General features: G+C 41.6%; 1 protein-coding gene across 4 annotated transcripts in view; it reads left to right on the forward strand.

The window, feature by feature from the left end:
* Enox1 (ecto-NOX disulfide-thiol exchanger 1) overlaps positions 1-26,086 on the forward strand; it is a 554,924-nt gene that overhangs the window by 72,721 nt on the left and 456,117 nt on the right. The gene's annotated exons all lie outside the window — the stretch shown is intronic.

A 26,086-nucleotide genomic window follows, 5' to 3' on the forward strand; every position in this document is an offset into this window, starting at 1 on the left:
GAGAAATCGCCACACTGACATCTGAAGGGGCTGTACCAGTTTGCAGTCCCACCAGCAATGCGGGAGTGTTCCCTTTACCCCACATCCTCTCCAGCTCGGAAAATTAGGAAACAAGCTTCTACAAGACCCAGCAAGAGTAGTTTTGGGTATATACCCGAAGGATGTTCAATCATACCACAAGGACATGTGCTCAGCTATGTTCATAGCAGCATTGTTTGTCATAACCAGAACCTGGAAACAACCTAAATGCCCCTCAACCGAAGAATGGATAAGGAAAATATGGTACATTTACACAATGAAGTACTACACAGCAGAAAAAAATAACGACATCTTGAAATTTGCAGGCAAATGAATGGATCTAGAAAACATCATATTGAACTAACTCATACTGAGTTAACTAGCCACATTAGCTTTCTTTTTATAAGTTAATTAATGCTTGTTTTAATATTTTCATTAATTTTTGAGTTAGAATATAAAGTAATGGGTTTCATCATGGCATCTCCATTCATGTGTGTCCTGTATTATCCTCCGTCCCGTCTCCTAGTGCCCTCTCCAGTGTCCTTCCCCTGCAACTGTTCACCTTTCTTCCCCTTCCTTCTACCTCCCTATTGTCCATATTCCGTGACTCTATTGCCCACCTCTCTTAAGATTTCTTCCTAGATTCTTATCTCCTTTCTGTTTCCATGTTTAACACACACACACATATAAACACCCACACATAAATATACATATAAACACACACACATAATTTTAAATGTAGGTGCTGCATATGAGGGAAAATATGGCACTGTTGGTTGTCTTTCTTAATCTCTTATTTTGTTTAACAGATGAATTCCTATTGAACCCATGTACATGCACATGTCTTCATTTCATTATCCTTAAAGCTTCAGAAAGTTTCATTGTATATATGTGTCATGTGTTTTACCCATTCATCTCTTAATGGACATGTACCTTGTTTTTAATTTTTGGCATTCATATGTATGAATGAATATATTATCTATTATGTATAATATATTATATACTATAATTTATATGCATATTATATTGTGTAACTATATATATTTGTATATATATAAAATCTTCCTTCTATCTTGAGTTGCCTAAAGTTCATTTATCAGACTATGTAGTTGGTTTCTTTATTATATAGATATAAACAGTATCTTATAGTTGTGGTTCCTAGGTATAGTTAATGTAACTATTGAAGTTTTTTTTAAGTGTGCAGTCCTTTTATTTGCTTTCTGTTTGTCCCTTTTGTTCTCATTTAGGATGATGTTATCTTAGGGCTACTTTCTATGTACTGCTGGGTTTTTTTGTTTTGTTTTTTATTTCTCTTTTCTAATTTCCTTTGAATTCACAAGATTTACTTTCACTTCACATTCACTCACTCCCTTTACTACTGCATACGCTCCTCCCTCGTTTAGGATACTCTGATCTTTCAACATGTCTCTGTTGGTGACTTCATACAGTCATTATCTACAATCTTCCCATTGAGAAAAGCCACCTCGACCCTCAGGTCTCCCTCTGTACCGTGCTGGCACTTTAGAATTTTAGCTCTTTGTTAGAAAAGACGAATTTTTAAAGTTTGAGCATGAGTTAAGGAGCTTATTGTAGTTCACTGCTTTGTTAAATATTGGATAGTGCTTGTTTTACAATATACTCCGCTAGACTTGGGCTTGCTGTTAAAAACGGAAGGTGTGAACCTAATAAAGAAGTAACTCGAAAGGAAGCTGATAGAGAAGTAGTGAACACTGTTTGGTTGGTTATCATTTCATAGTGGTTCTTTTTTAATGAATATTAAATCAAAGTGTTAATTTAGAATTTAAAACAAATTCTCTTAACTGAGTATATCATCTGTTTGTTATGTATTTCAATTATTATTGGCCAGCTTCGCAGTAAAATCTATCTGGAAAGATTACTTAGATTTTTTTTTCTAGAGCTTAAGAATAGGTCCATTATGGAACTTCTGGAAATAGAGAGAAAGATAGATAATGCAATATTCTCCAAGAGTACTAAAGAAATGGCCAAGCATTGTTCTGGAGCTGTCTGTGTTTATGGGCTCAGAAGTAATTTCCACTCAAGGGGTTGGCCATATTCCTACTTACTTAGCACTGGATAGTGCAAACATTGGCAAAGTGTGGGATAAATGAGCAAAGGCTGGAGGTCTGGATGAAGTGGTTATTCCATGTGCGCTTGTGTAGGGGAGGGATTCTATACACCATACCCAAGGCAAGGAAGCAGAAGGAAAGAACACTGCGTACTTCTCTCTGCCACAACACTCATTCCTCCTCAGGGGCTTTGGTTATCCCTCGTAGGCAATTTCTGCTGTTAGAGCAAACTACCTTGGCCTAGGTAATTTATGGCAACAGAAATTAGTTGCTCACAGTTATGAGGCTAGAACTTCTGTGGTTGACAGCCTCACCCTTAATATCTGGTGAGGGCCTGCTCCTCACAGATGCTGCCTTCTCTTTGTTTTCATACACAGGAGGGTGAAGGAGTTTCACTAATCTCTACCTCTCAATACTGTTTTAAAATATAAAGTTGGCGGGGGGTCGGGGTACATATAAACCAAAGTGTCACATGAGATCACATTCTAGACCTCCAAGTCTGCTGGTCAGTGGTTGCCTGCTTAAGGAAGAGCATTAGCCAACTCCTTTAGCGGCAGATAAAAAACTCTCCTCTCAGGATGGTAAAGCACTCATAACTCCATTCCCTGGTGCTTGGGTCTATTTGTTCTCTTAATTGGTTTGGAACTTATAAAGGGTGTTGTTACCAATCCTTTAAGACTTATATATGCTTTTGTATTTTGGTAATCAAAATGATAGCAATGTTTTGATATCAATATCAGTAGTAAGAAGAGAATAAATGAATGAGTGGTACCTATTTCTCTATCTATCTATCTATCTATCTATCTATCTATCTATCTATCTATCTATCTTTTATCTATCTATCTATCTACCTATCTATCTATCTATCTGTCTGTCTATATATCTACTATCTAGCATCTATCTATCTATCATTTATTTATCTATCTATTTATCTATCCATCTATCTATACACACACATATCCAACTTAGATCTAAAGAGAGTTAGACCAAGTGAAAAGACTGAATCTCAGTAAATTTCATAGTGAATAATTCCACTTATTTTGAAATGATAGAATTCCACAGCTCTAGAACGGATGAATGGTGGTTAGTGACGGGATGGGGTAAGTAGTGTATGGGGATTTCTTGGTGCAGATGGAAGAATTTTGTGAATTATAGTGGTGGTTCTGTGAGTCCATTCCCTGAGTAAAGCTACATGTGTCTGTGTATACACCACCATGCTAGCACTGGTAACATTTGAGTAAGACCTAAAATCTATGTAGTAATATTATACCAATATATTTTCCAGGACGTAGGGAATGTGTATGACGCTATCATGGAGGGAAGCAGGACAGAGTGTACACAGACGCCTATACTATTTTGCAACTTCGCTTGCAGTGATAATTATCTCCAAATGAAATATTTAAAAGCATATATAGACATTGTCACTTAATCTCAAGTAAGAGTTAATAAGCCAGTAGATGACTGAAGCTCAGAAGGCTTCATGCGGAGGATGCTTTCTAGGAATAACCTTTGTCTCTGTTTAAGTCCTGAAAGCCCCCTACACTGTCCGTTCAGTAAGTTCCCACAGTTCCACTGCTCTCTTCTAGAAGATTGTTCATGCAGTTCCAAAACCCTTTAGTTCCTCCATTGCTAGTTAGATGGACTTGTGAACTGCCTGGCTCTCTTCCTTAAAACCCGATACTAAAAACTTCATCTGTGAATGTGTAAACACATTCTCATTTAGTAACAGCTCTCGTGACAACCCAGATCCTTTTTACATTGGGGGAAGGGAGTTCAGACTTGCAAACCATTGATGCCACTGGTAACAGCTCCTCCGTCTACAGTCATGCACCTGACTGTTCACTGCTTAGCAGCACTATAGACTTCAGAGCCTTCATAGCCACAATCTGAACTGTTTTCCTCATTCTTGAAATCTTTATGTGCAAACCCAGTAGCATTTGAAAGCTAATCTCCCTGTATGCAGAGTAATTACAGCAAAGTAAATAATCTCCAGTGTTCGGATTCCCTTTGGAAATAGTTTAATATCTTATCTCTCCACACTAGTTTTCCGAGCATCCAAAAGGCCTGAGAAATTTCCTTAGTATTCAGAAAAGGAGTAACTCTAAGCACACTCTGGGGCCCCTCTCCAGCCACTGCAGTTGTGTGGGGATATTTTCCCCATCCTTTGAAAAACCGGCTCTCTGATCCCTTTATCCAGCCTGTGCAGTGTGCGTGAATGTGTGGGGATGCCCTCTGGATAACCCACACTTCAGTGCAGAGTATGCGAACGGAATCAGAAGTTGCTGTGGGCACAGGAAGTGATCTCTGTGACTTGTGGATTGTTCTATAGGGAAACTTTTTTTTTCTCTCTTTCTCAAGCCCTTTCAATAATGAAACTCCAATATTCCTATAGGGGCCAGTCAGCTTCCCACAGCATGCTATGTGGACGCCTGTGTGACTCTGTAGATGATTGCTTCCTGGGATGTGTGTGTGTCAGAGGGGTTGGGGTGCACACTGTAAACACTGTACATATGCCTGAGTAGGCCAAAGGGCAGCCATTGGGTGTCATTCTTCAGGGAACATTCGCCTATTTATTTATTTATTTATTTATTTATTTATTTATTTATAAAGCCAAGGCCTCTCACTGGAACATGGAATTCCACAATTAGACTCATTGGCTTGGTCAGTGAGCCCAGAGAGCTGCCTATGTCCCTCTCCCCTCCCAGGTGCTAGGTTAGCAAGCATGTGGCACCGAGGTTTTTTTTGTTTTTTTTTGTTTTTCCCATGGATTCTAGGAATCAAACTTAGGTCTTTGTATTTGTATGACAATTATTTTATTTACTAAGCTGTCTCCCCAGTCTCCTTACTAATCATTTGTTTATCTGTTGTGTGTGTATAGGTGTTTGCCATGGAGTTCATGTTAAGATCAAAGAACAACTTGCAGGAGCTGGGTCTCGCCTTTCGTCGCTTGGGTTTCTTGGATAGAACTCAGCGACTCAGGTTTTGTGATGAATACCTTTACTGCCTAAACAGTCTCGCTGGGCCCCTTCTGGAATTTTCCAGCTTCCATAGGGTTTTGATGTGTGTTCCAGTGTCCCTACATGGTAGCGGGGGCGGGCGACTTTGCTGTTGCTGCCCACATCCCATGGCAGCCAACACCTAGGCTGAGTTTTTCACTCCTAAATCTGAAGTGACAGATGCTAGGCCTCAAAGTACCAAAGCAGTTCTTGCTGTCTGAGCTGTGAGGTTGTTCTTCTCATGGGCTCTGTACAAGTGTGAGGCTGGGAGCTGTGCACCCCGCCTGAGGTTGGAACTGCAGAAAGAGCCTCTCAGCCTCCGTGACTCATGTTCTTCCCACAGCAGGACTGTTAGGAGACATGTTGTTTGGAACAAATATATCTTTCATGAAGTGTGCACAGATTAGACATGTGTTGCTCACAGTTGCCAGCCTGTTCCAGATTCGTGTAAAGTATAGTGTTGATTGAAGCCTTCTATCTTTGATCGTGCTGTTAAGATGGTTTCTGCTCTTACTTTCCCCTCAATAAAATATGAGAAGAAAACAACTATTCATATCTGTGATGTTTTATTTCTATTAAACTTGGAGCATTTTGGTGTTTTACCAGATGCCTTCTCAGAGCCCTGCATGGTTTGTACACATTTGAAACTGCAGAATTCTGAGAGTGGAGGCGAGAGGATTGTATCTGTGCTATGCAGTGAATTCAAGGCCAGTCAGGGCTACAGGTAGCCTGGCTATCTCAGACCCCTCCCCAGAAGATTTCTTTAAGTATTTTAAACTGTTTGCATTTGAGCTCACACTGTTTCAAAACCATCAAGTCTAAGGTTTGTTTTTGTTTTTGTTTTGTTTTTGTTGCTGTTTGGTTTTGGTTTTTTGAGACAGGGTTTCTCTGTAGCTTTGGAGCCTAGAACTCACTCTGTAGACCAGGCTGGCCTTGAACTCACAGAGATCAGCTTGTCTCTGCCCCCTGATTAAAGGTGTGTGCCACCACCGCCTGGCAAGCCTCATGTTTTAATTTGTTGTGATGTGGTTTTTGATATTTTTCTGATTAGTCTAAGAATTGTAGTCTTTGGAAATCTGTTTCCAGTTTCATACAACTGACTTTGTTTGTTTTTAATAAAACTTTCAGATCTAGGTTAACTGGTACTTCTTGAGGGTGTTTATGAAGATAAAGAACATGTCATTCATAAGGTGACAAAAATAAGGGATCTTCAGACTAACAAGCAAAGCTTTCCTTGTGATCGAGCATCGTTATTGGATACAATTAAGTGGAAATGTTAGTGAGAATCGGTGAGGTGTGGGGTTGCCTATGGCTCCTCTCATTTTCATCCTCCACGGCTATTGTGCTCCAGCTACTCCTCCTTATGCTCAGCGCTGTTTGCATCTATTTCCTCTTCCTTGCTTCTTTCTCCCTCTTCTTCTTTACCCTCCCAGATGTAGGTGTTCTTTGGGGATCCTCTTTAGCTTACTCCACTCCGTAGGCTCAACTCCTTTCCGCTCGGAGCCTTTCCCAAGAGAACAGAAGAACCACGTGTGTTCCGTCTTAGTCATGCCTCCCTAGGCCAGGTACAGAGAGAGGGGTAGTTGTGTTCTAATTGCCCCTCAGAGCCCAGCAATCTGTTCATCTCGATGTGAATTAGATCCCTCCTGAAGCCTCGTTTCTTCACACTGATTTGGCCCTTGGCTGGTCCTGGGGTGGATGCCGCTTGGCTTCTGAGGTAGCAGTAGGCAATCTGCTCTGAGATGGCTCACTTTTCTCTGGGGAAATGCTTTCTGCAATCTATCACAGGCAGAATTAAAGCTCTTACCTGTCAGTATTCGGTAGGCTTGGCTAAGCCCAAGTTTATGGTATCCCATAGACCCCAATGTTGGATCAGTTTTCCTGAGTCCTGACCCTCTCACTTGGTCTCCTTTGCAGCCTCAGGGGCCAGAGTGTCCGGCTGGCATTGATCTTATAACATGCTGGGATTCTTTTCCCTTTGCACCATTCTGAAGGTGTTAGCAATGGTACTCATTGGGAAATGTTTCTTAAGCGCTAATTGTTCTTGTTGGCTAGTAGGCCCTAGAGGACCCAAGTAGGTCCTCTGATATCTTAAACTTAATATATGTCTAAAGTTGACCCCTCTCTCTTATCAACATCTCCTCTAGACTTTACCTTGATTTTGTTCATGGTACCAAGCATCTTTCTCATCTTCTACACCTAAAACGTCTGTCAACTTTATCACTTTTCATATTCAGCCATTGGCAAAGGGTTGATTCATCACAGACTCTTTGATAGCTTTTAAAAGTCTTTATTCTTGTTTATTTATTCTCTTTTGGTTTAAATGGTTCCCTAGGTGGGATATAATTCCTCCTTCATTTTCCCTCTACAGCTTTGGTATTCCTTAAGGGCCAATAGAATTGTTTTCTGCTCTCTCAAATAATTTCCCTATGATGTGTCTGGCCGGAAATACTCTTTTTGAAAGAACAAAGCAAACCCCATAATGTATTCCAGAATTATTTTTATGTTTGTTGAATTGTCCTTATTATAATGAAAGAACTTGGAATACAGATACTAGATATAGACACCCATTGAATCATTTCCCCAAATTCTGGGCATTATTGGTACCTGGGCACAGATGACCCTGATCTAAGCATTACAGTAATTCTGTGCTTCTTTAACTCACCTTACCTCTTCTCTTGTGTTTACATTAATACACAATGTCAAAATTTCATAAAATATTTTTCTAAGCACTCACTTTTCCCTCAGCTGAACTTCTCAAGCAGAATGCAGAGGGGAGAGAAATGAAGCAAGGTCAAATTGCAAAGAAAATGGTACCACCTCTTTCCATTTGACATTTACTCAGCAGCTCTCCTTCAGGTGTGCTCCAAAGAGAGCCGAGAACACACACTCACCTAGAATGTTCCTCACAGATAGTAATGGCAGTGTTCGTTATTTTATAATAGAAAAAAACTGGGAGCACGCAAATATTCATTACCCGATGACGGAATGACCAAACTGTGCTGCATCGAGACAGCAGAATTTTATTTGAACCTTAAAAGTGCTTAGGTGTTACATTATGAATGAATCCTAAAAAAAAGGTCTAAAGCAAAAGAAGCCAGCAACAAATGACACTGTGTTATATGATTCCATTTATGTGAAATGTCTAGAATATATAAATTCGTGAAAAGTAGTTTGGCTCTTGTGAGTTGTAGAGCTGGCGTAGGCAGTGAATGCTAATGAAATTTCCTTTTAAGATGATGAAACTTTTATGGAATTAGATGGTATTTTAGTTAGGTTTCTGTTGCTCTGAAAAAGTTCACGACCAAAATCAATTTGAGGAGTAAAGAATTTTTTTTTTAATCTGACAGTTCCATATCACAGTCTATCACTGAGAGAAGTTAGGGCATGTTGGGACCCACTTTTTGGGGTGACTCCTGCCGCAGTCCTAGTCATGGCGGGTTCATGCATTCCAAGGTAGGGGAGTGAAGATTAAACATGTTAGGTAGGAGGAACAGAGATAAGAAATAAACACAGAGACACAGGATAGTAACGGAAGGGCAACTCAGTGAATTCTGAATGCTGAATTCTGAGTTCACCTATGTTTAATTTTCTATGTACTTTTATACCCTAATACAAAAGGGGAGAAGAAGGCAAAAGACTGCATTAACATGACACAAAGGATAACCAGAACAGATATTTGCTTTAATACTTTGAGACATCAAGCCATTAATTCCCGAGTAAAGCATTTCATGTTTGGGGATGTGAATACATCCTAGACCAAGTATCCTGCAGGCAGACACTCCCTGTGTCAAACCTCCTATTTTAAATGAAGGAGTATGTCCTGAATTCTCTGATCTTTGGTCAGGGTTGAGAGAATCCACCTCTATGGGTCATCTTAATGTCCATATCACCAAGTAGCCATACCCTAGGTCAGGATATCTTGTTTTGTAGCCACACCTGTTGTCAACAACTTTGAAAGAGCAAAAATAAGTTCAACCTCTGTGACCTCCAGTCAAGATGGAACAGATCTGGGTGTGCCCCAACAAAGAGAGGAACTCAAACAGGGCAGAGATTTGGAGGTAGGAGCAGATCCACAGGCCATGGAGGAGTGCTGCTTCCTCCTTGTTTCCCATGGTATATTCAGCCTGCTTTCTTATAGTACCTAACCATCCACTGTGGTCTTGGCCCTTCCATATCAGTTACTAGGCCCTTCCATATCAGTTACTAACAAAACACATGACAGTTTTGCCTACCTACAGTCTGATCTTATGGAGGGAATTTTTTTTTTTAACTAAGAGTCCCTGTTACCAAATGACTGGAGCTTTGTTAAGTTGACATAAAGCTAGCAAGCACAGATATTATAATAACATCACAGTCGCTTGAAAACGACCACAGCTAAAAAGCCTTGACTTCTCTCTTCAACCCACAAGATAACTAAAGGAGCAGAATGAAATTGTAGTACCTCTGTCTCCATTCTGTCTGTCTCCTTTAGGTCATGCCTATGCCAACCAGGAAAGGTCTATGTCCCTACCTGCTGTGGTTTGGATATGAACTGTTTCAAGGAGCTCTGCTTATGGGTTTGAACACTTGTTCTCCAGTTGGTAGAACTTTTTAAGAATGTTCTGGAACCTTGCAGGGAAGTGACGGTCTAGTGAGAAAAGGTGGATATTTTAGAGATGGACCATGGGGTGATAACTCGGCCCTACTTCATGTTCTTTATCTGCTTCTTCCTGTACCATGGAGATAGGAGAAGCAAACCTACATTCCTGCTAGCATTTCTTCTCACTGTGATGGACTGGACCAAAATGATCCTTCCCTGATTGTGTTGCTTCTTGTTCAGTGTCGGGTCTCCTCAATAAGGAAAGTAACTATAGCATGAAAACATGAACCATGAACCAATCCCTCTTCTCTCCTCCTTTCCTCTCCCCTCCCATTCTTTCATCTCTCAGGCGCGCGCGCACACACACACACACACACACACACACACACACACACACACCAGCACTGAGACCATGGAGATACATTTTTATTGTAAGCATGCCCAATCTTGTTGGATTTTATGAACAGGCAAAGCTCAGAGGACCAAGCACACCCCTGAGCACACCCCCGTTCCCCGCTTAGTTGAAGGGAGCAGAAGTAATCATTTCGCAGCAAACAGATTGATTCTTTAAGCAAAAGCAAAGACTCCTGAGAACTACCCTGAAGACCCATGACCGAGGCAGTGTTCCCCAGTTCACCCCTTGGCCTGGATTTTTAACTATGCACCCCTATTCTCTGTGCCAGCACCTCCTCTCTGAGCTCTTGTCTCTGCTCTGAAGGTGGACTTCAAGTCACTGGGCCCTTCTCCCTCCCAATGCAATCCCCATTTTCACTGATTCATCGATGCAGCCCCATTTTCTACTATCAATTGTCTTTATGATTTTCACACTGGAAAAGGTGGCTGAACCTAGCTTATTCAGGCAGCTGGAATGGGTGCTGTCGGCCCCAAACTCCGGATCTTGCCCAACTTTGAATATTTTAAAAAAATAAGCAAACAAACAGAGCCTCTGAACTGTACACTTGGAAGGGTGAATATTCATTGTACCTAAATTATATCCGTATCCTCTTTTAATATCACAAGCGAATAAAAAGGTAGAGCACTGAAAAACAACAGAAAGTGTCTGGACGTATTTTGTGAAATGACCGAGTGCCTTCTTGCCCCAGTCAGGTCAGGTTCAGCATTTAAAGTGAGAGGAGTTACAAGAGGTTGAATGACCTTACTCAGGTCCCTACAGAGCGTGGTTGGGATAAGGGCCATTTTTGGAAAGATAAGCTTGTTCTGCTAACGGTATTGCCTTTCAGGGAGCACATGCATTATATTAGATGTGTCTGTGTGAACGTAGCACTCTGCAGGTATGAACTGAAGCTCCCTGGAAAGAAACCAGACCTGTCTGAAAGGTTTTATAAGGCAGATGAGAACTGAGTCTGGCCTTTTGTTTCTGTCTCTGTCACTAACAGTATTTGGTCCATAGGAAAAGACAATTCTTTTAGAAAGAAAGTTCTACGAACACTATATTATTATCTCGTTTTTCTATAATGTGACTGTCTGTTGAATTTCCCAAACTAAATCTGATGTGATTGCTAAATATAGCCTGCCCCTTTAAGACAATGCTTACTCTAAGAAGCCAGATTCTACAACCTGAAGAAATAGCAGTCCCCACAACAGTCTCCCCGGGACAGAGAGCTAAGAAGCTGTCTGTGGATGGCTAACAAGAGTTCCTGACTAATACTAACCAATACTCAGATCTTCCATGTTCTCTGTCCTATATGGTGTGCTATACGATAAATCACATGCCATGGTTTAGTCAGGTGTCCCTTTGTTCAGGGCTCTCTCTGGAAATCCTTCTCTGCCCCATCTCTCCATGGCCAGCTCCCTGTTTCGCTTTTCCTGTCCAAGTGTGAAGGGGAAGCCTCTCTGTCACTTTAAGAGCCTGTTAGACTGTGCTTAATGTGTTCCTTCTCAGCTCTCGCAGTTAGCCCAGACCACAGCCCGGGGCCCTTTCTTCTAATATCTTTATTCCCGATGGGCAATTATGTATCACATACTTTTCTGAACTAACTGCTGCCACTCCAGGATTGTGTTTAACAGTGATGCTGAATAATATACCAATAAAATTATTAGTTACAAATAAAAATATAGCAATTTGAATATTGAAGCCCAGTGTTTCCTGAATTTACAACTAGCTGCTGCTCATGAAGTTATAGCTATATTATCAAACTGGCCAAAAGACAACCTAGAATTTAAGGATAAATTATCTTCAGTACTCCAAACATCAAGTACAATATTTATGAAGTATGAGTAACTATAGACACAGGAGGAAACATATAATCCATTTAGTTTAAAAAAGAATTACAGTTTTTGATATTGCCTGTTTCCCCTCTAGTTCCTTAGGCCATACTGTGTTCTTGCTTATCTTAATTTTGGGTTTAATACTCCTAATGTTCTATTTATATGTTACAAATAAATGTTATGTCGGATATATAGGGTTGGGGGGGATCAGACGTGGGTCAAATGCCCGAGACTATGGGGGGCATTGCATTCAAGTCACTCCAAGGGGAAATTGTGAGCTAAGGAGTCCGGGAAAAGGCAAAAGGAAAGCCATGTTTGTGCTAGAAATTCCCTGAGGCTGATGGGCGTACTAGAACTCATGAAAATTCAGATATTATAGGTCTGATCCAAACTATCCTGGGCTATCTTTATCCCTTTTAATACCCTTGCATTAAACAGCTCCATGACCCAATATCTTGCTTATAACTTAGATAAATCCTTCTGAAATGTACTAACAGACCACTCACTTCCGCCAGCCAAAAGGCTGAGAATATCACCAGCATCTATACCCTGCTGTAAGCCACCTGCCCAGTGTTCAGCCAGTGTGTTTGAAAAGGCCTTGATTTATAGCTTTCCTTTGTTCTTTAACTGTAAACATGTCACGAAACTTGCCATGTTGGAACATGGTATTTGATGTAACATTAATCTTTGTTTGTGGGTCCGACTCATAGCTGGATCCACAATAAGCTATCTTTTATTCCCTTTAGGGTGATAGTTGGGTTTTTGCGTTGACAAGTACCTTGGGATAGTTTGAGTTTGAAGTCTGAGCTTGTTCAAGCGGAAGCCCCAGTGCTGTCTTCTGGCACCTTGAATAGTAGAGATCTGTGCCAGTTTGTATTTCCATTCCCCACTCTCTGCTGCCTGTGTGTTCTCTTCTCTACAAACAGAATGCCTGCTGGTCATGCTTGTGCATAAGGAAAGATTCAGTTCTTTCCTAAGAATGTTAAAAAGTCAAAGTTCAGCAGAGTAAGGGGTAGCCTGTTTTACGGGGAAGACTCATCATCAACATTGGTGAGTGTCTCAAAGAGGAGGGAGAAATTCTGGATTTCATCAAACAAGAACTTTGTGATGGAAGCTTTGTCTACAAAGGCTGGCTCACTGATTACAACTTCCATGACTTTGGCGAAGTTGGAACATTGCAGGTCCAAGACTAATTACTAATTATCTTGGGCTATCTTTAACCCCTTCTATGACCATTTATTATTCCCTTCTGTATATGATCTAACACCTTGCTTGTGACTGGTAGGTAAATCTTGACATGTGTGAACACACACTTCCATAGCTTCTATCACCCCAAGGCCAAAAATGTCTTGAACTGTTTGTTACCTGAGCCGTAGAACAGAGATTTGACCTCTTTGCTATGACCCATTTTTCTTGTATATCAACCAATGTATTTGGGAAGTTTGTTTCTTTATGGATTTTACTTTTTTTGTTATTATAAAAACTTTTGAGATTATTCACTTGTCAGAGCAGGGCATTTAGGGTAGCCCTAAATATGTGTTCTTGGGCATCGCCACTTTTATTTGACTCCAGAATAAACTACTTCTTATTCCCTTTGAGTTGATTGATTGTTGTTTTTAAATAAGTCTGTATCATTTGATTTACCAATAAATTCTTGGGAGCCAGATACTGGGGTGAAAACCTGCTATCTCAGCGAAGCAGAGAAAGCACCCGACTGACCTTTGCTCTTTCACCAATGTCCCCGAAAGAGAATCTTCTTCTCTGCCATCTCTAACCAAAAGAACCCTCAACTGTCACTCCCTACTACTCCCTGTGCCCCGCTCTGACCTCCTGTGCCCCGCCCTGACCTCCTGACTTTCCCTTACTCTCTATGGTTACTTCCAATTAACTGGTTGCTTACTCCTCCACTTGACTTATGGAATGTTGTTTTTATTTTATCCTTTTTACAATAAGCACAAAGCTCTTGGATTAAAGGTGTGCTAGGACTGAGCCATGCCACAGCTGGAAGCAGGTTTTCCCAGCAAACTTCAGGGATCAAATATCCCAAAACATTTGATAGTTGGTTTTTATACACTGACAAGTTATCGAGAAAGGATACAAATGGGTTAAGAGCAGACAGTGCAGCATCTCTGTTTCAACTCCCTCGTCTCTAAAATTAACTATAAATTAAAAATCATTCCCATACCATTGTCTGATTTTATAAAGACAAAGGCCGTCTGGAAATATCACTGGAGGGAATTTGTTATCACCATTTTATGGCTCATTGACTCTCTGGTGGTCAGTTTTAAAGGAAAATCAAAAGACCAAGTAAGAGTTCATCAGAGGACAGGGATAGAAACGGGCTAGGCAGTTTAGACCAGGGGCCCAGAACACAGTTTTTTTCAGGCCTTCTCCCCCTCCCCGCAAGAGAGTTTCTTCCCAGTTTCTCCTTACATCTCACAAATGAACACCCCTATGTAGAATCTGCATAGGAGAGTGTGACAGATACTAATCCCTTTTGATGAATGGCTTTGGAAAGGGACCTCTGGCTCCTCATGGAGGAAATGAGGCCTATCTGCTCCCCAGTTTCAGCCCAACTCTTTCATAATCCTAGGGCACCCTTTCTCCAGAGCAGGCTGTTAAAAACCCCCTCAAAGATCACCGATGACAGGCCCCTCCCTAATGGAATCTATTTCTGCCCCTGGGTGTAGACATGACATTCTAATCTGCTCCAAAGGTTAGAACATTACATACTGTTGTCTTCTCACTTAACGTTTAATCCATCTGGGCCTGTCAATCACCTGGCCAAGAGCTCAACCCTCAGGAAAGCTGCCTTGCTAAGAAAATGGGAAGAATAATTATTCTCTTAATGAGGTAATGTGTTTTTCCTTCCTAGGAAAGTCCCCGTTGGTACATCTCTTATAGGGCTTCCGTCATGTAGTACTGCAGAGCCTCCCCACCCTTCTGAATCCTAATCTTTCTCTTTCTCTTCTTTCTCTTGCTTTTCTTCTTCCTTTATCCCCCCTGAGATAGGGTTTCTCTGTGTAACTCTCCTCCTGGCTGTCCTAGAACTTGCTTCATAGACCAGGCTGGCCTCCAACTCACAGAGATCCTCCTGCCTCTGCCTCCCAAGTGCTGGGGTTAAAGGTGGGCTCCACTACCACCTGGATTTCTACTGATTTTCTAAGCACACTTCCCTAACACGTTGAGCTTCTGCACTTTTTCTTAGCATCCTCCCTGCTTGCATGTGGCTGCCTACAGAGTGCAGGGCTTCCTCTTAGAGGACTTGAGTTTCCTACCCTGTTGTTTAGCTCTTAAATGCTAATAGAAATCAATGCCTGTGGCGTTCCTTCTGAATCCATTTTCAAACTGTTTTTAAGTTATGGAGAGAGAAAAAACCCAAAGAGGGACCCCTACCTTCCTTGTTAACACATGGTATCCATAGTGGCACTCCCCAAGGTTTCTGCTAATGGAAAGACTGGTTTGTGGGGACCATGGTGTCTGAAGGGCCTGACCAGTTACTGCTAAGCTTGCTGCCACTGCAGGTGGGCCATGTAGGCTCAGCCCCCAAGGACCTGTGGAGGAAGTGAAATGAGGGGTTAGTTCTGAATAGCAGAAGTGGTCAAAATTCCCAAATTTTGGGTTATTAAAAGGTGTTTTTTGCTTTTGCTTTGTTTGTCTTCTTTTTCCAGCATAGACTGTCTCTAATAACAAGTCAGTCTTCTTTTTCTTTTTTCTTTCTCTCTCTCTTTTCCCTAAGCCGAATTTCCATGATTTCACCATATGGAAACTGTGACTTTTAAAAAGAACTTGCTTGATCGAGCAAGCCTGGTACATTTTTCAAATGTTTCTTGACATTAACAGCTCTATTTCTCAATTAGCAAAGGGAATAAAGTTGATTATGCATATCCATGGGGTGACAATTTACATCTGATTAGCAGCTCTAAGGTAAACGTTAAAAGGTCACTATAAATAACTTTTACTTCTTTTGTTCTCAGAAAGACCAGTCCCTGAGTCCTAGCTGCCCCCCACTCTCTGTGGCTGGTGAAATTTTATTTTTAAAACAGTAGACGTCAGTTTCTATTATACAATCGAATCTGAGGAATTTGAAGCTTAGTGAGTTGACATTTTGGTTGTTTCGTTTTTCTTGTTCTTCCCATGTCCATCTGCTTTTGTGGGAACTATTAGTGAATCTGAGACATAAGACAACAAGCGTGGACCGGTCTGCAGCACATCTTGGGCCTTGTTCTTGGATTTCCCGGTAACCCTAAAAGGTTTCCACATTTGTTCTTAAGATGATGAAAGAGTTGTGGGACGGGGAGCCACCTCACCTTCTCTCTATGAAACTAATCAGCCATGGGATCCAAAGCAATCCATCTTATGCTCTGTGGAATCAGATAGAAGCCCCCTCTTGTGGGTAGCCCTGAGTGACGGAAGTCCTGAGTGACTGTGTGCTGTTGACGTGGGCATGGCCATGTCAAGAATCCCATAGCTTCAAGCTCAGAGGGATGGCCAAGCCGTCCTCCAGGGACCAAATGTGTGGACAGTGAGTACAGAGAATGTCCATCACAGCTTCCTCCTCCCAGATGTTTGCAGCCCAGAGATTGTCTCCTTACCAAGACTGCTCCTACTGAGATTAGCAGAAGCTGTTCTCTTGATCCAGCTGTTCTCTATAAACCCTGTCTTCTTGTTCCTGTCTATAAAAACCCTTTCTTCCTTTTTCAGTGGTATGCAATGGCCCTGCCTCTCTGTTCAACTTTGTTTAGTAAACACACTGAGCTTCCTGACGGCTGAGGTTTTTCCGTGGCCCTGACCATCCAATCCCCGCTTTCTGACTATGTATGTGTGCAGCTGTCTGTCTGTCTGTCTGTCATTTCTTTATCACCTCCTTGCCCCGGCCAAGTCCATTCCTGGAGCCATGTAAAAATGCAGTAAACTATCTGTGCACGAGAATGATTCAGATGAGGAAACTGATGACGTTAGTTCAGAGAGGAATTTAGGTAATCCCATGGTTGGGCTTGGGAAGTCCTGCTTTGCAGTTGCTAAAATGAAGTTAAAACAGTGACCCTTTGAGACCTGTGGTCCCTTTAAATCTATGCATATGTAGACAGGTTTTTGTCTTCTCTCTCTCTCTCTCTCTCTCTCTCTCTCTCTCTCTCTCTCTCTCTCTCTGTGTGTGTGTGTGTGTTTAATAGTGGTAACTGTTAATAATGATTTTTGTTATTAGAATTCTGAAACAGGAGAGGCTGAAAGAGAGCAGAGGCCGACCTTCAATTGGTGGATTCTGTTCATTAGCGAACACAGCCCCTCACCTGTGGGCAACTGAGGAGTTCACCAGGGGAAAATGTTGCCTGTGACCCTTTCTAGGGGTGTGTGAGGGGCTTGGGAATGGAAGGATGAAATCATTGCCGCTGTAGGGTGCTTTACATACATCTTTCCTTCCTGAAATTGTTGTTCAAGGTGAGACAAGGTATCTTGGGTGAGGTGCTGTCTCCACAGGCTTTCTTTTCTGTTCTGACCTCTGTCCAGATAATTGGCCAGAGGCTGAGCAGGGCTATCTGCAATCTCAGGAATTCCGTGGTACAACCAGGGTACTCTATAAATATATGTGTGCTATTTGTAAAACAATCATAGCTTCAGATACGTGATGAAAGGAAGGCTTGCAGAAAGAATCCCTGTTCCCACCTCTTAAAGATAATATAATACATTTTGCTGAATTTAAAGATTTTTTTTGGTCTTGGTTTTCTTTTTCTTATGAACATATGGACATACTTATTTTTTAAAATAGAGCTATATTATTTCAACCCAAATTTTGAAAAATCTGTAATGTGCAATTTATGGACATATGATATCATATGGATATATGTTATTAAGTAACACAATTAGGTTTACTCTTCAAAGGGCTACTATAATTTACTGGCTCCTCGTCAATGACATTTTAGTTGTTTACTGGGATAAATTATGGTGAAAATTCTGAGTCCTTTTCCCCTGTTTTCCAGAGCTTTCCATCAGTTTACTGTCTTGCCAGCAGGGTTTAGTGCTCAGAGTGCTTCGCCTTCATTAACCCTTCAGTCCTTATTTCTCTATACAATAATCATTACAATTAGAATTTATTTTATTTTGGAGTTTAAATACTTCAGGGCAATTCAGAGGCACTTGTGTGCGTTTCTCCTCACTTGGTTTACCTTTTCTAGCAGCATGTTTTGGGCTTTTGCTTGTTCTGTTTTGCTCTACAAGAGCTCTTAACATATCAGATTAGCCCTCTGCCAATTAACTCAAAATAAGTTAGGCAGTCAGCGTTGTGCCAAATATGCATTACCCACCCTCCATTTGATTATTGTCTTTTCACCTGGACTTAGAATAGACCCTCCATTGAAGAGATACTTAATTAATCAAATGTTTCAATCTGTAGTATTGGACTGAAAAATCATTCCTGGGGAAAATCTCTTTGCCCCAAATTATAGAAATTGTCCCTTAAAATTTCTACCAGTTCTGTGATTATTGGACTATTTGGAATTAATTTGAGAGGGACATAGCTGGTAAGGATCATAAATTGTTTTTTCAGTATACTTAACCCAACCGTATCATTTTAGAATTGACAGTTTTCCACTTTTCTCATGCACAAAGTTCCCTTGGGTCTGTGGATTTAATTCCCCTTCCTCTATTCCGTCCTGTCGCTCTTTATCACCATTGGTTTATTCAGAGATACAAAGATGGATTATCAAACAGAAATATTAGCATTGGCTCGCATAGTTACTTAAAGTGTGGAGAGTCTTAAGAGTAAGGCTTAAGGAGGTGAATATGAATGAACTTGGAGGTGTAGCTGGTAGGAATGCCTAAGAGAGATTGGGGATGGTGAGGAAGTGGAGAGATTTGAGTGAGTGAAGTCTTAGAAATAAGACATGACTCGTGTGTGTGTGTGTGTGTGTGTGTGTGTGTGTGTGTGTGTGTGTGCAGTAATATGAGGCACAACAAAATATTGGGCCAAGTTAGCATCTATGATGTTTGGAGGGTTTCTCCTGTCACATAATTAATGTAGATTTAGTCAGAGATGGTATTGTGGATTTTAAGCAGATGTGAGGGTATAATCCCTTTGGTAGATAGGATTTTGTTGTTGTTGTTGTTGAAGATGAATTGGAAGGATTTTAGAAGAATCACCAAGTAGGCAAGGATTGTAATGATTAGGAGTTTCTGTAGTAATCTGATAGGGACCCGAGCTCAGATGGGAGTAACAGGGAGAAGGAGCTGAGCTGGAGACGCACTGGTGGTGACTGGTAAAGAATGATGGGCACTGTATCTGGGAGAGTGGAGCTGTGAATGTCTTCAGTCCCTAGACTGGGAGGTGGGAGTGTCGTGTGAGAGCAAGTTATGGTCAGCTCGACTCTCGCGCTTCCAGGGAACGACAACTGTGAAGGATGCGACTAAACAAATTTGATGGGTTTCCATCCCAGGTTCCGCCTCCAGGCAGTAGATGTCATGTTCAAACAGTGACTGCTGTACTAACTTGTTCCTTTGACGAACTGCTCAGGCAGGGTACACATCATCTCACCCAACTCCTGACCTTTTTCTGCACTAGCTGGCAGATTCCAGAATGTTCTTCAAAGTGCTTAGCATAGATGGGGAAAGTTGCGGTTTTCCTATTCCGTACATTGTCTGTATCATCAGCGGGTTTCCAGATGTATCCTGCAGATGGGGTTTGAAGCTTGCAGGCTTTGAATGATGAAAACACTGTAGAAGTCAGAATAAGAAAAAGTTCTTGGATGGAGTTGATGGAAAATCTCATTTCAGAAGCCAGGGCACAAATGTAACTTTCCAAAGGTTTTCTTTGCTTGCATGTATTGCCTCTCAAATAGAATGCAGACTTAATTTTTGCTAACTGAGAAGCTATCTCCACTGTTAAACCCTCCCGGATGTGAGTTCTGACATGGAAAGGAGTAGCGACAAATGGGAGTGCGTGTGGCTCTGCTACTGAATTGCCAACCATGTGTCACATGGTGAGGAAATGTGGGCGGCATGGTCACTGTCCTCAATTATGTTTATCCAGCACCATGGTGTTCGAAGTCAGCCTTGTGAGTACTTGTTTAGACTGAGTGTGTTAGTAGTTTAAGCTTGGAAACAGTTGGCCAGCTTTATTATCTTCACTCTCTGTGTACCTTCTGGACCAATGGTTTTCTTAAACTTCGCTTGTCTTTTGTCCCCAATCTTATTTATAAGCAAGACTGATGATTATTCTGCCGAAAGGGATCTTCTTGATGCAGACCTCTCTGGATCATCTTTGGTCCTCAGACTCCTTGTGCTCTCAAGAGAAAATAGAAGGCGGGGTGGTGGATGCTACTCTGCTGTCTGGTGGTATGATGCGCCAAAGATTATGGCTTCTCATCTTCCTGAGGCCTCTTGTGTGTAGGAGCCAAAAAGGATCATGGACTCTCCTGGGATACAATACTCATATGTATTTTGAAAAAAATGGGGCAGGGTTTGAAATGTCACAGGAACTAGCATCGTTTCTTACTTTTTCCCACTGTAAATAGTTTCAGGTTGAAGTGTAGAGGCAAAGACTTAGAAAAGAGGAAAGCACGAGAGCCGTGGAAAAATGGTAGCAAAACAGACTTCTATTTGGGAAAGAATTCGGAAAGTCCTGAGTGCATGTATATACAGAAACAGGCGTATATTCATTCATCATTATGTTAATATGTTTATGTCTGTAAGGTCATCTAGAATTTTGATGGAGTATGTACATTTTATCTGTGTTGGCTGATTTTTAGACATAAAACTGAATGGAAAAATGAATACAATGTACATAGTCCTGAAGCAGCCCATTTGCATGAGAATGAAACCTGCATTTTGCAGCAGCTGATTTTGCCATTTTCTCTTAAATGAAATTTGGCTCATTTTTCATCTGAATATTGGAAGTACCCAGTATGTGTCAGATTGTCAGAGACGGGCTCAGTGCTTAATGATTAAATTTGTACTCAATCTTGCATCTGTCCACCAAGCATCTCGGGCAATCTCCTGGTTTTATTTTCATTGTTATTCTGATTTTCTGAATTCTTGTTTTAATCTCAGTTTTTGTCTCATCTTGTAAGCTCTGAATTGTGTCTCGTCAGCTTAGCCTCGTGGGTTCTTCATTGTCCTCTGAAGTTTTTTATTCATTATCATATTTACTTTTCTATTGCTGTGACAAACCACCATAACCAAGACAGCTTATGAAAGGAAGTGTTTGATTTGGGCTCACAGTTTCAGAGGGTTAGAGTCCAAGGACATGGCAGCAGGAGCCGCTAAAAACTCACATCTTAACCAGCAGGTCGGAGGCAGGGAGATACTAGGAAAGGTAGGAACTTTTGAAACCTCAAAGTTCATCCACAGTGGTACATCTTTTTCTACAAAGTCACACCTTCTATTCCTCCTCAAGCAGTTCCACCATCTGGGGACCAAGTATTCAAACATATGAACCTATTGTAACCATTCTTATTCAAACAGTCACATTCATCTTCATGACTTCCTGGTTTTTGTATGTATTTTTGACTTGGGTACTAAACGCTAGCAGTTGTCCACCCAGATCCATGCTCTGTCCCAGAAGCATAGTTAATGCTGTGTTTTCCAGTGCCCCCTGAAGGGGCTGTAGCCATTTGTATAAAAGCTCTTTGTAAAAATCTTCTACAAATGCTTCTGGATTGCTTTTCTCCTTTTTGTTGAGTAGAATGGATGCTGCTATTCAACAAGTTCCTGAAATCATTGTCCTCTTTTTCCCTGTCTGAGTTCCTGGAATCATTATGTTGGAATAGATTTAAATATATTACTAAAGCCATGGAGTCTTGGTGATTTGCTTATATAACTTAGCCTACTCTGCTGGCTAGTTTCTTATCAATTTGACACAATGCAGGGTCCATTGAAAACAGGAAACCTTAGTTGAGAAAATGCCTCACTCAATCAGATTGCCCTGTAGACAAGTCTGAGGTGATGGGCTGTTTGATTTGTGGGCTAGCTAGTTAGGGTTTCTATAGCTGTGAAGAGACACCATGACGGCAGCAAATCATATGAAGAAAACATTTAATGGAGGTGGCTAGCTTACAATTTCAGAGTTTCAATCTGTCATCGTAGCAGAGAGCATGGCTCCCTGTAGGTAGACATGGTGGTAGAGAAGTAGCTGAGTATCCTAAGTTTTACAGGCAAGAGGAAGTAGACTGAGATACTGGGCAGTATCCTGAGCATAGGAAACCTCAAAGCCCACCCCCACAGTGGTACACTTCCTCCAGTGAGACTATACCCACCTCAACAAAGCCACTCCCTATAAGATCATGGGGGCCAATTACATTCAAACTAACACATTCCATTCCCTGACCCCCATAAGCCTTGTAACAATCTCATAATATAAAATATATTTTGTCTAACTTCAAAAGTCCCTATAGTCTGTCACAATCTTTGCAATGTTTTAAAGTTCAAAGTTTTTTTCTGAGATACATGCAATCTCCTAACTATAATCTCCTGTAAAAATCGAAATCAAAAAGCAGATCACATACTTCCAACATATAATAGCACAGGATACACATTACCATTTCAAAACAGAGGGAAGGGGGCATGGCAAGGAAATATTGAACCAAAGCAAGACCAAAAATCAGCAAAGAAAACTCTAAACTCTGCATCCCCATATCTGATGTCAAAATGTTCTTCAAATCTCCAACTCTGTTCAACTTTGCTGGCTACACATACTTTTTTTTCTTGGGCTGGTTGTACTTCCTGTTAGCAGCTTTCTTTGGCAGGTATCTAACAACTCTGGCACCTCTAACTAACATCTTGGGTTCTCCAAGGCAATTCAGGCTTCAATTTCACAGTTTGATGCAATGGCCTCTCTACTGGACTTCCATTCAGGGACACCCTGACACAGGCCGGGTATCAGGCAGGGGGTTTCCTTTCCGTAATCTCCAGGGAAAATTCTATAACTCCTTTCTTCTCTCCTTAGCTCTAAAGCCTGAACCACATGGCCAAAACTGCCAAGTTTTGCTATTTTCTGGGGGCTGGAACATGGCCCCTTCATTCAACTACATCTTCACCAGCTTACTGTCCTTCACTGCCTAAGCTTGGCTGTCCTGAAACTCGTTCTGTAGACCAGGCTGGCCTCAAACTCAGAGATTCACCATCCTCTGCCATCTCAGTGCTGGAAATAAAGGCATGCCCCACCACACCCAGCTCCAAGTTTTTCTTTAGTTCCTTCTTCCTACAAGTTTTAAACTTACCTGGGTGGGATCTTGCCCTGAGGTCACTACTCCCTTTATTCCATTTCTTAACTTGTTTATCTCTTTGACCACAGAACTTAGCTCCATTTCACTTTCTAGTGCTCTTTTTCTCAAATATTTTTCTTTGTACAGTTTGCCCCTTTTCATTATAAATCCTCATCAGACTTAACACTAATAACTACACAACAGAATCTATACTAGGCTGTTTTGAGATTTTTTTTTTCTGCCAGTGCAATTAATCCAAAATCTTCACTTTAGCCTCAGGTAGACTTTTCAGACAATGACAAAAAGCAGCTACTTTCTTCACCAGGCCACATGCTAACCTTTTTCTTCTCTGAAACCTCTTGATCCCCACAGTTCATCAAATCACACTCAGCACCACTGTCTTCCATGCTCCTACTTGTATGGCTCATTAAGCAGCCCTTAAAGCATTCCATTGCTTTCCTAACCCAAGCTCCCAAAGTCCATATTAATCTCCAAATAAAAACATAATCATGCCTGTCACAGCAATATCTCAGTCCTTCTTACCAACTTAATGTCTTAGTTCGGGTCTCTCTTGCTGTGTAAAGATACTATGACCACAGGAACTCTTATGAGAAAAATTTTCATGTGGGTGGCTCGCTTACAGTTTCAGAGGTTCATTCATTGTCATCATGGTGGAGAGCGGAGCAGCCTGCATGCAGACATGGTCCTGGAGAAATAGCTGAGAGCCCTATATCTTGCACGCCACAGGAAGTGAACTGAAATACTGGGTGGTTTCTATCCTGTGCATAGGAAACCTCAACGCCTGCCCCTACAGTGGCACACTTCCTCCAATAAGGTCATACCCACTCCAAGAAAGCCAAATCTCTTAATAGTGCCAATCCCCAGGAGATTATGGGAGCCCATTGCATGTAAACTGCCACAAGGGCTCAGAGCACTGTAGGTAGTGCTACCCCTAAACAGGTGGCCCTATTCTGTATAAGAAAGCAGGCTGAGCAAGCCATATAGAGCAAGACAGTAAGCAGCACTCCTCCATGGCCTTTGGTTCTGTTCCAGCCTCCAGATTCCTGCCTTCAGTTCCTACTCTGACTTTCCTTCATAATGGTCTATGATCAAGATGAATTTGCCATTCAAATGAACCCTTCCCTCTCTAAGTTTGTATTTGGTTATGGCATTTTATCATCATAGAAGACAAACTGGGACAATGATCTTAGGACCACTCTTGATCCCTTAGAGCCTACTTCTTTTTCACTGAAAGCAAGATTAAAATGTGTCGGGGACCAACAAGGACAAAAATACCTCTTGTCAAGGTAAAGGCGTGGGAATTAGACACATAATAAAGAATATGAAATGAAAGTAATAAAATGGAGAAAATATAGGATAGTATTGGTAGGGAGTTTTTCAGTGGGTACTGAAAATTCGTCCACGTTTAATTTCCAATCGCTTAAAACACCCTTGACCCCAAAAGGTAGTAGTAAGACAAAAGAAGCATTAACATGATAAAAGGAAATGAAGGTACCACTTGAAAGTCCTAGACTATATTCATCATTAAATATTCTGTTGCCAGAACAAAACAAGTCATCAAGTCACACTCGTGCCTTAGACCAAAACACTTATAGGAAAACCACTCCCTGTGTGGAATCCCAAGTTGTCTCCATAAATGGAATGGGAACTTAGTTGGATCCTTAGACTTTTGTTTGAGGTAGGAATAATCTACTTTACTATTCCTGGAGCATAAGGTCTGGTCATTAGCTACACCTGTTGACAATACCCTTGGGCGAGTAGAACTCTGTAGAAGGCCGCAACCACACTCTCCACCATAGATGGCGCTGCACTGCCAGGTGAGCTAGAAAGCTCACACGTGTTGGTATTTTTCCACTACTGTCCCCGCCTACTCCCGAGGCATTCATCTGGGATTATGGACAATTGACCAATCCAAGAGTGACACGTCCAAAGCAGGGTCTGTTTCCTATATAAGGGATGGGTTCCATCTTATCTGGGTCTCCGCCATGTTGGCTGATGCCCGCTCTCCCAAGGGGCATTAAAGCTTTACTGCAGAAGTATCCTATGTGTACCGCGTGGTTCTTGCTGGCGAGACGGTAGCGCGGGACAGAACTCTCTGGTCAATGTCTAGGTGGTACCTTTGTTTGAGGTAGAACAATAACCTTGTAAGTTCCAACTCTCTGATCTTTGATCAGTGTAGAAATAGGCTCAGTTTTCCGGGCCTCCACAGAAATGTCTTGTTCGTGAGATGTGTATTGAGTGATACTCTTCAAGTATCTTAAAGTAGAGTGTATCTGAACTGATACAGCCTCCTTCTTCCACTGTGCATGTTCCTGTAAGTCAAGCCATGGCCATCTAGTTGCCCAGGCCCCAGAGAGGAAGTGGTGCTTTGCTTTTCTGGCTGCCACATCCTTCATAGACCCAGAAGTTGGCATGTATCAGCCTTGGACCTAATTCAACCTTGGCCGTATTTTCTTCTTCTTCTTCTTCTTCTTCTTCTTCTTCTTCTTCTTCTTCTTCTTCTTCTTCTTCTTCTTCTTCTTCTTTGCGGGGCGCCATCCTGTCCAGCAGGAATGAACCCCACCAAAAACGAGAATTCCTTCTCTGGTCACATCTTTATTTGGAGCATTCCCTTGAGGAAAATTGGGGGAAGGGACGATAGAGCAGGGACGAGAGAAAGCTTAGAGAGAGGAAGTAGGGTCCCGAGGCATCTGCTTTTAAACGGTGGAGCAGCTTGAACGCTGTCCTGATTGGTTAATGCCATTCTGCTGGTCTGAGCATGTGCAGGCAAGGGTGCAGGCAAGGGTACTCAGCCCCACATGGCTACCTCCAAACTGCAGGACCACCTGTGCCTCCAGGTGGCTCCCAACATCTCCCCCTAATTATTGTCTTTAAGAGCAATAAGGCAAAACTATTTTCCAATCTGGTCCCCACCTAGACGCAGCATGCCAAGGATATCTTTGCTCCCACCCATCTCCA

Source organism: Myodes glareolus, chromosome 12 (assembly GCF_982192425.1).
Source record: "Myodes glareolus chromosome 12, mMyoGla1.1, whole genome shotgun sequence".
In the NCBI taxonomy this organism is placed as follows: domain Eukaryota; kingdom Metazoa; phylum Chordata; class Mammalia; order Rodentia; family Cricetidae; genus Myodes; species Myodes glareolus.